General features: G+C 44.7%; 1 long non-coding RNA gene across 2 annotated transcripts in view; it reads left to right on the plus strand.

Annotated features, from left to right (window-relative positions):
• The first annotated feature begins 4,159 nt into the window (after nucleotides 1–4,159).
• LOC140190761 (uncharacterized) overlaps nucleotides 4,160–12,826 on the plus strand; it is a 76,856-nt gene continuing 68,189 nt past the window's right edge. Inside the window, exon 1 of one of the 2 annotated variants that reach the window (XR_011883678.1) lies at nucleotides 4,160–4,316. This is a non-coding gene — a long non-coding RNA (uncharacterized lncRNA). Of the gene's footprint in view, nucleotides 4,317–4,848; nucleotides 5,031–12,826 lie in introns of those variants that run through there. The other variant, XR_011883679.1, reaches the window with a different exon arrangement.

The following is a 12,826-nucleotide window of genomic DNA, read 5'->3' on the forward strand; positions in this document are numbered from 1 at the left end:
GTCTTCCACATGATCCCCTAACCTCACCTGCAACCCCACTGTTTATTGCTGGATCTGCCAGGACTGTAGGTTGCTGGATCCCTGTCCAGGACTGTTGCAAGCATGGAGTGGCTCAACTCTCGCAGCGACGGGTGGTTCTTAAATCCAGAAAATGAGCTGTTGCCTCAGAGTCCACAAAAGCCTTCACCTGCCTGAAGTTCTTACCCCAGGTGAACTCCTCCTTCAGCATGAAACCAGAATCCGTAAGATCGAGCACAGTGGCTGATACTGTCACAGTCCTTCTGACACTGGACTGGTCTTTCACAGTTTTCCCGAAGATTGCTGTCTGGGACATTCGGCCCACAGGTGACCTGCTTCCCCGCAGAAAAAGCAGGGACCTTGACTCCGACAACAGGACCTCTCATCAGTGGGGAGTTTAGTGCAACAGACCTGCATGGGTTCGATTGGATCTTGCACAGTTGACGGGCTGGTCATGCCAGACGATTATCGAGACGGACGGAATGGTTGATCAGAATCCCTAAGTTCCCTGCTGGCTCTCCCAAGTTCATCTTGGAGTCCATCACAGTATAGAGTGGCCAAGGTCTCCCCATTCCAACCACTCTCTTGGGAGGCCGAGGCTTGACTCTCTTGAAACACCTTCCTCACGGTGGCCATGAATTCCTCCAAATCCAAGCATATCTCTGACATCTATCCCCAAGGTGTTGTGGTCTAGGCCAGGGCTCTTCCAGTCAGGAGAATGATAATGAAGGCACTTTTCCGGGCTCCAAAGGAAACAGGACAGCTGGAGTTCAAACACTGATGAACTTTAGGTGAGGAAGTCACGGCAAGAACCTGGGTCACTGCCGAATCTCTCCAGGGGTGGAAGATGTGCTGCCTCCACGTAACGACTGACTAGCTCTCTCGAGCGACCTTGGCTTTCTCCTTGGGAAAGTTGGTGAACGGCTATCTGGAGGTTGCGAACCTCCAGGCCTTGTCTGGAAATCCCTTTACCATGTCTGGCCACAGTGGACGAAAGATTCAGAAATCCCACTGGGTCCACGTTGGCTCAATCGTACTGTGACAAGAGTCCTTGACGAGGGTGGTTGGATCCAAATGTCGGGGTATCTGAAGCAAGAATTGAGACACGTTATCAGAATGGATCCGAGCACAAACGAACGCTAGACGGTGTCACTAGTAGGGTATACAACCAAACACTGAACCTCAGTTCAGGTGCCCTTCAGATACTCAATTGTTGGTGTCCAAATCATGATTGCCAATTAGCCGGACTGTCCTGCACCCTTAAAGGGGCCTGCCAGCTACCTACACTCCAGAGAGTTTGAGCATCTAAATCCTGGAAGCTGGCACGGTTTGGAGTGCCTCATAACAAGAATATAAAACATCAAACCACAAAGTCAACTGAAGAGTCCAGGAAAGTTCAGTTTCAGCTCAGTTCGGTTCAACCCAGTGCTGCGTTGTTGACTGACGGCCGCAGAGCCAGCCGCTCTGATCAAAGGCGCACAAAAGGGTGTGTGGTGTCTGGAAAAATACTGTTTCTCTCGTGTAAACAAGGAACACTTTTTCTTATGCTAGTGGAAGGAAGGATGTAACTCTGCCAATTTTTTCAGGTTTTGCAGAAAACTGATTTATTATAGTGGTGTGACATCAGACTCAACGAGATTCATAAACAGGAAATATTCAAACTATTTTAGTTTTTGGTCTGGTTCTTTTCATTTACTGTACATTACCACTGCACATGCTTTGCTCCTCACAGGTGGACAGATTGGCAAGCAACGGATGCAATCTCCCCCCTCAGTAAGAGCACAGCCCATGAGTTAACAAGGAGTGGGAGCTGAGTTATAAAGTATGGAAGGCACTGAGAACTCTTGAGTTTTCATTGACGATGAATTACAGTTGAAATCTACAAAGCATAGTTGAAGCAATAGGGAAGATTACCCAGGGAAACAAAATAACTTTACACTTCCCACAAGTTCAACAATACTGTGCCAATTGTGTGTAAAACGAACAGGGGCCTACGGAGTCTACAGTTTATTCATAAGATATGTTCACAACATTTTCCAGACTTGGAAAGGGGGCAGCTCTGTAATTCATATGGAATGCATGAGGATCACAGAAGTTCTTTCAAACAAAGGCACAAACTCACTGGCCACTTTATTAGGTACACCTGCCTGTTCATGCAAATATCTAATCAGCCAATCACATGGGAGCGACTCAATGCATAAAATCATGCAGACACGGTCAAGAGGTTCAGTTGTTGTTCAGACCAAACATCAGAATGGGGGAAGAAATGTGATCTAAGTGACTTTGACCATGGAATGATTGTTGGTGCCAGACGGGGTGGTTTGAGTATCTCAGAAACTGCTGATCTCCTGGGATTTTCACACACAACAGTCTCTAGGATGGTGCATAAAATAAAAGAAAACATCCAGAGGGTGGCAGTCCTATGAGCAAAATTGCCCTGTTAATGAGAGAAGTCAGAGGAGATTCACCAGACTGGTTCAAGCTGACAGGAAAATAACAGTAACTCGATTTACGACACGCTTCAACAGCGGTGTGCAGTAGAGCATAACATGTTGAACCTTGAGGTAGATGGGCCACAGCAGCGGAAGACCACGAAGAATCGCTCAGTGGCCATTTTATTGGGTACAGGAGCTATCTAATAAAATGGCCACTGAGTGTAAGTCTCAGACTTGAGCTATTACTAAATAAGTTCACATGTCACTGCCTGTTGCACTGGTTGGCATAGTACTGTCTTCTGGGATTTCAGCTTAAATTAAACCCAGTCTGTTGGGGATGAAAATGGCCTTTGTCCATTATCGGCAGACATGGTACACAAGATGAAATTAGAAGTTTCAGTCTAGTTCTTGATGCAGAACCATAGCTCAGAGGCATAATATTGTATTTGGTTGTAATATTTATAGCGTCTTTTAAAACACAACAAAGTATCAAAGAAGTATTACCAAGTTAAGTCACAAGTAGATATTAAAACAGATGAGCGAACCCTTAGATAAATAAAGGGCAGTTTTATGAAATATCATAAAAAAGGGATGACATGGGGCATGGATGTTCTGGAGTCGTTCCGTTCTCCATGCCGTTCCTTTTTCAGGGGCAGAATTGGGCCGTTCAGCGCATCGAGTCTGCCCTGCCGTTTCATCATGACTCATCCAATTCCCTCTCAACCCCAATCTCCTGCCTTCTGCACGTAACCTTTCATGCCCAGTCTAAGCAAGAAGCTATCGGCCTCCATCTTAAATACACCCAATGACCTGATGAATTCCACAGACTCACCACTCACTGGCTAAAGAATTTCCTCCACAGCTCCATTCTAAAAGGACATCCCCCTATTCTGAGGTTGTGCCCTCTGGTCTTAGACTCCCCCACCATAGGAAGCATCCTCTCCACATCCATTCTATCGAGGCCTGTCAACACTCAATAGGTTTCAGTGAGGTCACCCCCTCATTCTTCTGAATTCCAGTGAGTACAGACACAGAACTATCAAACACTTCTCATATGACAAGCTTTTCAATCCTGTAATCATTTTCATGAACCTCCTTTGAACTCTCTCTAATGTCAGAACATCCTTCTTAAGATAAGGGGCCCAAAACAGCTCACAAGACTCCAAGTGAGGCCTCACCAGTGCCTGATAGAGCCTCAACACTATAGTCTTGCTTTTATATTCTATTCCTCAACAAGGGCAGAAGAGTTTTGGATGACCTTAAGGCATAGAATAAGGAATGGCAACTAGAATGCATCAGAAGTGTAAGACCAAAGATAATGAAGAAATATATATAACCTAAAGTTTGTTTTACTTGTCATTATAATATTCAAGTTGTGAACGGCACACTTCAGTTTAGTTTCAGATGTCAAGTGGATTTGGTTTTGAGGAACAGAGACAGTTATTTTGGTCTTCCTCGTATTTTGTTGAAAGAATGGTTGCACATGTGATTCCTGAGGTGCAAACTGTGTAAAGAGCAACTCCAGAGGGAGCACAAAATTATATATATAGTAGCTTTACCAGAATTCTGATCTGTGATTGTAAATGCTCAGATCAAATCTTGGCCAAATTCCTTCCATCTTCTGGTTCAGAATGACTCACTTTGAGGAAGTACTAATTACTTTATAGAGAAGTATGAAAAACAGAATTAACACAAACAAGAAAAAATCTGCAGGTGCTGGAAATCAGAACAACAGACACAAAGTGCTGGAGGAACTCAGCAGGCCAGGCAGCATCTATGGAAAAGAGTAAACAGTCGACGTTTCAGGCCGAGACCCTTCATCAGGAGCGGAGAACAAAGAAGATGAGGAGTCAGGATAAGAAGGTGAGAGGGAGGAGGAGAGCAAGAAACACAAGGTGACAAGTGAAACTGAGCAGGGGGAGGGTTGAAGTGAAGAGCTGGGAAGATTTGTGAAAGAGATACAGGGTTGGAGAAGGGGAAATCTGGTAGGAGAGGACAGGAGACCATGGAAGAAAGGAAAGAGGGAGGAGCACCAGAGGAAGGTGGTTGGCAGGCAAGGAGATGAGGTGAGAGAGGGAAAAGGGAATGGGGAATGGTGAAGGTGGGGGGGGCATTACTTGAAGTTTACGAAATCGATGTTCATGCCATCAGGGAGGCTGCCCAGACGGAATATAAGGTGTTGCTCTTCCAACCTGAGTATGGCCTCATTGCGAGAGTGTTACCTGTCCCGTGAGTATCTCGTGAGCATGACGTAGTTGTCTCGTGATATTGGCATGATGTAATTGTCTCGTGATATTGAGGTGATGTGATGTCACGTGATGGCATGTTCCAACTGGTATAAAAGGGGAGACCGCAGTTTGTTGCGTAGTTGTTTTTGTTGGGGAGTCACAGTCGGTGGTTACGTAATTGTGGAAGGAGAGAGAGAGAGTGAAGAATTGTCAGCTTCGTACGAACCCAAGAAATCAACGGCGTTCTGTGATTGACATTTGGTATGGTCCATATGGGTATTGTGGCACACACTTTTGGTTAACCCCTGCATGGTCTCGGGTGCTGTGAGGTGACCACCTCCGGTGAAAGGTCAGTCACTGTGAGAAATCTTATTCTTTGTGATCTCTTCGGACAAGGCATTTCTTGGCTGGGATCTGTGTCAGCAGTTTTGCCTTTTCTTCATCGCTGGTTGGGGAAGTCTCTCTTCTCACTTATTTCATAAATCACTTGAACTCTTTGAACTACCACCTGAAGACTGTGTTTGAGTAAGATCTGTTAAGTATTGTCTTTAAGTTCAACTGTTTGCTAACTATAGGCACATAACACTGTTAACTTCAGTTTCAGTTAGTCGCTTGTTTACTTTTCTATGTTTTTGAGTAGAGGTTAATCAATTTCATTGTTTATTTATAAAAACCCGACTCTGCTGGTGTGTAACAACAGTAGAGGAGGCCGTGGACTGACATGTTGAATGGGAATGGGAAGTGGAATTAACATGGGTGGCTGCTGGGAGATCCTGCTTTTTCTGGAGGATGGAGTGTAGGTGCTCAGCAAAGTGATCTCCCAATCTGCGTCAGGTCTCACCCATATACAGAAGGCCACACCAGGGGCACCAGATACAGTAGATGACTCCAACAGACCCACAGGTGAAGTGTCACCTCACCTGGGAGGACTGTTTGGGACCCTGAATGGTAGTGAGGGAGCAGGTGTAGAGGCAGGTGTAGCACTTGGTCTGCTTGCAAGGATAAGTGCCAGGAGGGAGATCGGTGGGGAGGGATGAATGGACAAGGGAGTCACGTAGGGAGCGATCCCTGTGGAAAGCAGAAAGTGGGGGTAGGGAAAGATGTGCTTGGTGGCGGGATCCCGTTGGATCTGGTGGAAAACAGACTTTATTTCTTCAGTCAAAGGTACAAAGGTTCATTTTATTATCAAAGTATGTATGCAGAATACAACTCTGAAATTTATCTTCTCCAGATAGCCATAGTATACAGAAACCATAGAAGTAGTTGAAAGTAAGACATCAATCCCTCAGCCCTGCATGAAAAGAACAAGAAGCAGAACTGGATTCGCTAGATGATCAGTCTTTCCTAACTTTTGAGCGTGTTGTTTAAGGGCAGCACGGTGGTGTGGTTGTTCACAGTACCAGCAACCCGTGTTCAATTCCTGCCGCTGTCTTTAAGGAGCTTGTAAGTTCTGCCCGTGCCCATCTGGGTTTCCTCCGGGTGCTCTGGTTTCCTCCCACAGTCCAAAGATGTACCCTCTGGTAGATTAGTTAGGTATTGTAAATTGTCTCGTGATTAGGCTGGGATTAAATCAGGGGATTGTTGAGTGGCGTAGCTCATTCCACACTGTATCTCAATAAGTAAATATCTAGTACACACCTCTTCAAATTATCCAACAAAAACAACTTTAACAGTCCAATACTTCATGACAGCCAAAAAGTTTAAAAGTCATATGACTGCACTGCCGTTTGACAAGAGTAAAATTCCCCTTAGTTGTGTGTCTTTCTGAATAGATATTAATGTTTCAAAGTCTAATTCACAGAAGTATTGTTTGACTGGGCTACGTGCTGCCTAAGTGTGTTACTGGAGAGAGAGCATGACAATACGTGGTCAGAGTCTCTGCATAAATCATCTTGAAGCAGGATCTTGTTGTGAGCATTGGAATCATTCCAGTTTTCATTCCACGCTGGCCACCCAATCCGTTCACCCTGGTTCTTGTTTTCATATTTAGTCCCTTTTAATGGCACTCTCACTTTCATCTTTGAGTAGCTTGAGAGAAATTTTAATAAAGATTAACTAATGCTAAACCAAAATGTCTCTTTAATATGATATCTCAGGCATCCACGGCGGGGAATATTTAGAATGCATGCTCTTGTGTAGCCACCAAGAGCCGAGCATTTCCTAGGGCAATTTTAAAAGGAGAAGCTTCTTGCTGTTGCTACTCTCTTCGTGGTTGAAGAGTGAAAAATAAACAATTGTTTTGCCTCAATGAGCTGGGCCCCTCAGACCACCTGTAGAAAGACAAGAGGTAATGATTGCCTTTAATTGATATTCCTGCCTTTGATTTATAATTTCTTCAGGCACCAGAGAAACTGTTGGATCTCGGATTCAATGGTAGTTCTTCAGTTACCTTCCAACATTGCCTCAGTAAGCAGGGTTATCTCTGTTGATACCAGCTTTAACAGATAAATCCACTGCCCCTCCAATTATACACATTTAGCCCCTGACCTCGGGCTGCTGGTTTGCAATCTCTAAATGGCAACTTGCTTAACTCAGTAGCTGCCTTCATTTTCTGTAATTGTTTGACTCCAGCTGTCCCAATTCCCAATCAAATTCGGCAACAAATCCCCCTTAATGATCAATCAATTATTTTCCAACAATGTTCAGGCTTCTTGCCAAAGTACTCCAAAGCCTCTACTTCTCCAGAGTGATTAAGGCCTCCGTGTCTGCATTCCACAGCTATGCTGTACAAAAGATTTTATTTTGTTCTAAATGCTCTCTTTAGATTGAGGAGCTTGGTGAAGGACTTGGGGCTAACATTCTCTAAGGAGTATGAGACAGAGAATGGAATTCCGCAGGGACTGTGAGCAACCCACTCCTTTTTAAGATTATGATTAATTATATTTTCTTTAAAATTGGCCCAGACATTTTCAAATCGCTATATACTGATGTAGGTACAGTGTGGAAGTGAGGCAGGAGTATAAATTATATAGTTAGGGAAATGCCAGCAGCTATTAACAAAGAAGAGGAATGGGGACATCAATGACGTTTACATATTCTGTTGCAATGACCCAAGTTATTTGTTTTGCTAAAAGGAACATTACCCCCCCCACCATTGATCTTAAGTTATACAGTAAATCGCTTGAACGAGAGTCAATGGTAAAGTTTCTGGGTATGTGGAAAAGCACAAGGGGAATGTGAATAAAATTCTTTAACAAAGTGTGAAAAAACTCTTAGTGTGCTCAGGGGATAAGTTGGGTGTGATTGGGGTGTGGGTAGGAGGTCACTTAAATTATTTTGCTTTAATCGGATTTGTCTTTGATTATGGACGTGTTGCTTATGGGTCAGCCTCACCAGCGGTCTTAAAGCCCCCAGATAAAGTCCAAGCTCAAACAGTGAGATTATGCTGTGGTGCTATTAAATCATCCCCAGTTTTAGCATTACAGGTAGAAATGGGTGAAGTGCCTTTACATCTACGCAGGTTACAGTTAGCGATGGTTTATTGGGTGGAGGTAAGAGGGCATACTGTAAAGTTGGTCATCCAATATTGCCAACATTAGTAGAGTGTTGGGAGCTTTGTATTCGTGCAGTCTTCGGTTTGGTGGGGGGGGGGGCATAGGAAATGAATGGGCACAAAATCTTGAGTTATTTAATGTAGATTATACTCCTTTCTGTCACTCCTCCATGGCTTTCCCCATTGCCAATGGCTAATTTGGGCCTTCAGGAACAGATCAAGATGAGGAGTGATGGTGTATCAGTGGCACAGGAAGTTTAGCAATATATGCACGGCATATATTATGTGACCAATCATACAGGTGTTTCTGTTTACGTTCCAAAGTTTCAGATGACTATTAAGAAAAAGATTATCAAAGTATCAGTATTCACGTCTGAGGTGGTTGCGATCATTTTAGCTTTGGAATGGGTCGAAGAAATATGCCCTGATGATGTACTTCTGTGCTATGATTTGTTCTCGGTCTTGACAGCTATTAAAACAGGTACTTCGAGGTGTAGACCAGACATTCCTCTTGAATTTGGACAATATCTGATGAGGCTGCAGGGTCTGGGCTTGCATATCCAGTTCTAATGGGTCCCTGCCAATGTTGGTGTTGAAGGAAACGAGGTGGCAGACATCCTATCCAAGTAATCACTTAAAATTAAGGATCAAAATGTAATGGTTCCTTTGCACAAGGGAGAGGTGAAAGCCATTATTTAAAAGTCTATTCAATCACTGTGGCAACAAAGCTGCGATAATGAAAAGATGGCATTTATATAAAATTCAGTGGACGGTGGAAACTTAACTGGGAAATAGGTATAAAAGGAGGCAAGGAGTTATATTTCAAGCAACACACACAAAATGCTGACGGCAGGCAGCATCTATGGAAAAGAGTAAACAGTCGATGTTTTGGACTGAGACCCTTCATCAGAAGTTATATTTACAAGTTTACATATTAGACATACCAGGATGAATACATTCCTTGTTCAGAATTAATAAAGTTGAAAGTTCAAAGTAAAATTTATTATCAGAGTACATACATGTCACCACGTTCAAGCCTGAGATTCTTTTTCTGCAGGCATACTTAGCAAATCTATAGAACTGTAAACAGGATCTATGAACAACAAATGGTACAAATGCAGATATAAATAAATAGGAATAAATAACGAGCATGAAAGAGTCTTTAAATGAGTATAGTTATTCCCTTTTGTTCAAGAGCCTGGCGGTTGAGGGGTTGTAACTGTTCTTGAATGTGGTGGTGCGAGTCCTGAGCCTCTTGTATCTTCTACCTGATGGCAGCAGTCAGAGAAGAGCATGGCCTGGGTGGTGAGAATCTTTGATGATGGATGCTGCTTTTCTAGGGCAATGTTTCATGTAGACGTGCTTAATGGTTGGGAGGTTTTTCCTTGTGATGTACTGGGCTGAATCCACTGCCTTTAGTTGGATTTCCCACTCAAAGGCATTGGTGTTCCCATATCAGTCCGTAATGCAGCCAGTCAGCACACTTTCCACCGCTTGCCAAGTTTTTGATGACATGCCGAATTTTCGCAGGCTCCTGAGGAAGTAGAGGTGTTGTTGTGCTTTCTTTCCAATTACATTTATATGATGAGGTCCAGGACAGGTCCTCTGAGATAGTGACACCCAGGAACATAAATTTACTGACCCTCTCCTCCGATGATTACTGGCTCATGGACCTCTGGTTCCCCTCTCCTGAAGTCTACAATCCGTTCCATGGTCTTATTGACATTGAGAGAGGCTGTTGTTATTACACCATTCAGCCAAGTTCTCGATTTCCCTTCTGTACGCTGATTCATCACCAACTTTGATACAGCCCACAACAGTGGTGTCATCAGCAAACTTGTATATGGTGTTGGAGCTGTACTTAGCCACGCAGTCATAGATGTAAAGCAAGTAGAACAAGGGTCTAGGTACACATCCCTGCAGTGCTCCTGTGCTGATGGAGATTGTGGAGGAGATGCTTTTGCCAATCCGAACTGACTGGGGTCTACGAGTGAGGAAATCCAGGGTTCAATTGCACAAGGGGTTATATAGGCCCAAATCTTGGAGTTTGCTGATTAGTTTTGAGGGGTTGATGGTGTTAAATGCTGAGCTGTAATTGATAGAGCATCCTGACGTATGCACCTTTGCTGTCCAGATGTTCCAGAGTGGTATGAAGAGCCCATGAGATAGCATTTGCAGTAGACCCCTTGCTTAGGTAGGTAAATTGGAGCAGATCCAAGTTGCCGCTCAGGCAGGAGCTGATGTGTTTCATCATCAACCTCTCAAAACACTTCATCACTGTGGATGTAAGTGCCACTGGGCGATAATTATTTTAAACAGGTTACCACGGTCTTGTTGGGCACCGGTACGATTGAAGCCTGCTTGAAGCGGGTGGGTACTACACACTGCCAGAGTGAGAGGTTGAGGATATCCGAGAATACACCAGCTAGCTGGCCAGCACAAGTCTTCAGTATCGGCCAGGCACTCTGTCCAGACCGGATGCTTTCCTTGTGTAGCCCCCCCGGCCACCCTCAGGGTCGCTCGGCTCGCTGTCGTCTAGGGAAACAGCCTCGGCCCCGTCAAACTGGATAATTCGTTTGTGTGGATGCTGTGTGAGGTACCCCACCCCGCCCAAATAACAGACAATACACCAGATGCAATTAAATGATTTACAGTTTATAGATATTACTGGAACTATATAATTAAAAGAGAATAAAATATAAAAGGAAAATAAAAGGCGCCACACTTATCAAAGTTCAATCTCTTCGTGCACAAAAACCGTTGGAGCTCAAGGACCTTCTTCTTCACCCTGCGACCCCCTTGGACCACCTCGACCGGCCACCTGGGACCAACAACGGTGGTCGACCAGACGCTCCACACGAGTCAGTCTCCGTTTTCTTGCCGAACGTCCCGCTCCGGGTCCAACCCTGTTAGCGGACTCACAGCACCTCGACCATCCTCTGTCTCGCTCTCCCGCCTTCTCCCCCAAAACCCCGCGCATATAGTATCTTCAAATACACCAAAACCATAACAACTATCCCAATTGGTTAATAGCACTCTTTTATCACACACTAAAGCAAAAACAAACTGTTAGTGCAAACTTTCTCAGCGTTTAACACAACAAAGCCGCATTCCCCAGATTAACATAACAAAGACGCCATTTTAATTAGCCTCCGCAGTAACATAAAAGTCGAAACCCCCTTACACTTGGATTCAGTCTCTTGAAGGCAGCCGGCACGTCACCTTCAAAGGATCATCGGGAGGCATGGGAGATGCACAAAGGTTCCTCCCTGTCCTGGTGATCAAAGCCAGTCTACTCTGGAATCTCCACTTCGCGTGTGAGATAGCTTTCCTCAGATCATACCTGCATTATTATGATTATGATTATGAGGACACGCAGTCCCCTTTTATTGTCATTCAGTAATGCATGCATTAAGAAATAAAAAAATGTTTTTCCAGAATGATATCACGAAAACACATGACAAACTGACTTAAAAACTAACAAAAACCACATTATTATAACATATAGTTGCAACAGTGCAAAGCAATACCGTAATTTGATAAACAACAGACCATGGCACAGTAAAAATCTCAGAGTCTCTCGAAAGTCCCATCATCTCACGCAGACGGTGAACCTCCAGCGCCGCAAACTTGCTGATTCAGCATCCTGGAAGCATCCGAGCACAGTCCGACTCTGAGTCCGTCCGAAAAACTCTGAGCCTCCGACCAGCTCTCCAACGCCGATGCACCGAGCACCTTCTCTGCCGAGCTTTTCGACCCCGGCCCCGACAACAGGCGATACGCAAAGCCGAGGATTTGGGGCCTTTGTCTCCCGAGATTCTCGATCGCACTGTAGCAGCGGCAGCGAAGCAGGCATTTCAGAAGTTTCTCCAGATGTTCCTCCGTGCTTCACGGCTGTCCCCATCAAATCAGGATTGATGCATTGTAGCATTCTTGATCTCCAGACTTGAATGTCTCTGATCTGGCTCTCAGCAGGTTCCAGATTTCGTTGTTCATCCAGGGCTTCTGATTGGGGAAAACCCTGAATGATTTCGTGGGGACACTCATCCACAGCTGTTTTAATAAAGTCTGTTAAGACCCTGGTGTCATCATTAATATGCATGATATGAGCATTTGCAGGGAGCACACTTGTCAAATGGTGCAGCAGATTTTGTATGAATGCAGTTCCTATGAGGTGCAAAGGAGACATCTAACTGATAAACAGAGCAGTTTCTAGGACCGTTAGAGCCTGTGATTCACAATTTGGAGATCATTTGAGTGACCCAGCGCTTGCTGTCTCCGAGAAGATCCCAGGAAGCGAGCTGATGCTCAGATGGCCTCAACGCAAAGAGGCTTCAAGACCGATATTTGACTCCATTTTGCCAACTAAAGTGTAGAGAAAGACTGGGACATTGAGGCCAATGTGGAAGGCAAGTGAGAGTTCAGTGCAAACTGCCTTCATTTTGATCACTGCTGAGGAGCCTGTGAGCGGCCTATTGCTGCGTGGCTCACTGTGGCAGGTGGGTAGGCCTCTCTGCCTCGTGTGGTGTCCCCCTCTTTCGATGAGTGTCGGTGATGTCGTACGATGGCATTGTGGTTCTGTGCTTATGGATCGGACTATTGAGTTTATGGACTGTGGACCTTTTCAGACTTGTGGTTTTTACATTCTGTGT

Source organism: Mobula birostris, chromosome 31, assembly GCF_030028105.1.
Source record: "Mobula birostris isolate sMobBir1 chromosome 31, sMobBir1.hap1, whole genome shotgun sequence".
Classification (NCBI taxonomy): Eukaryota; Metazoa; Chordata; class Chondrichthyes; order Myliobatiformes; family Myliobatidae; genus Mobula; species Mobula birostris.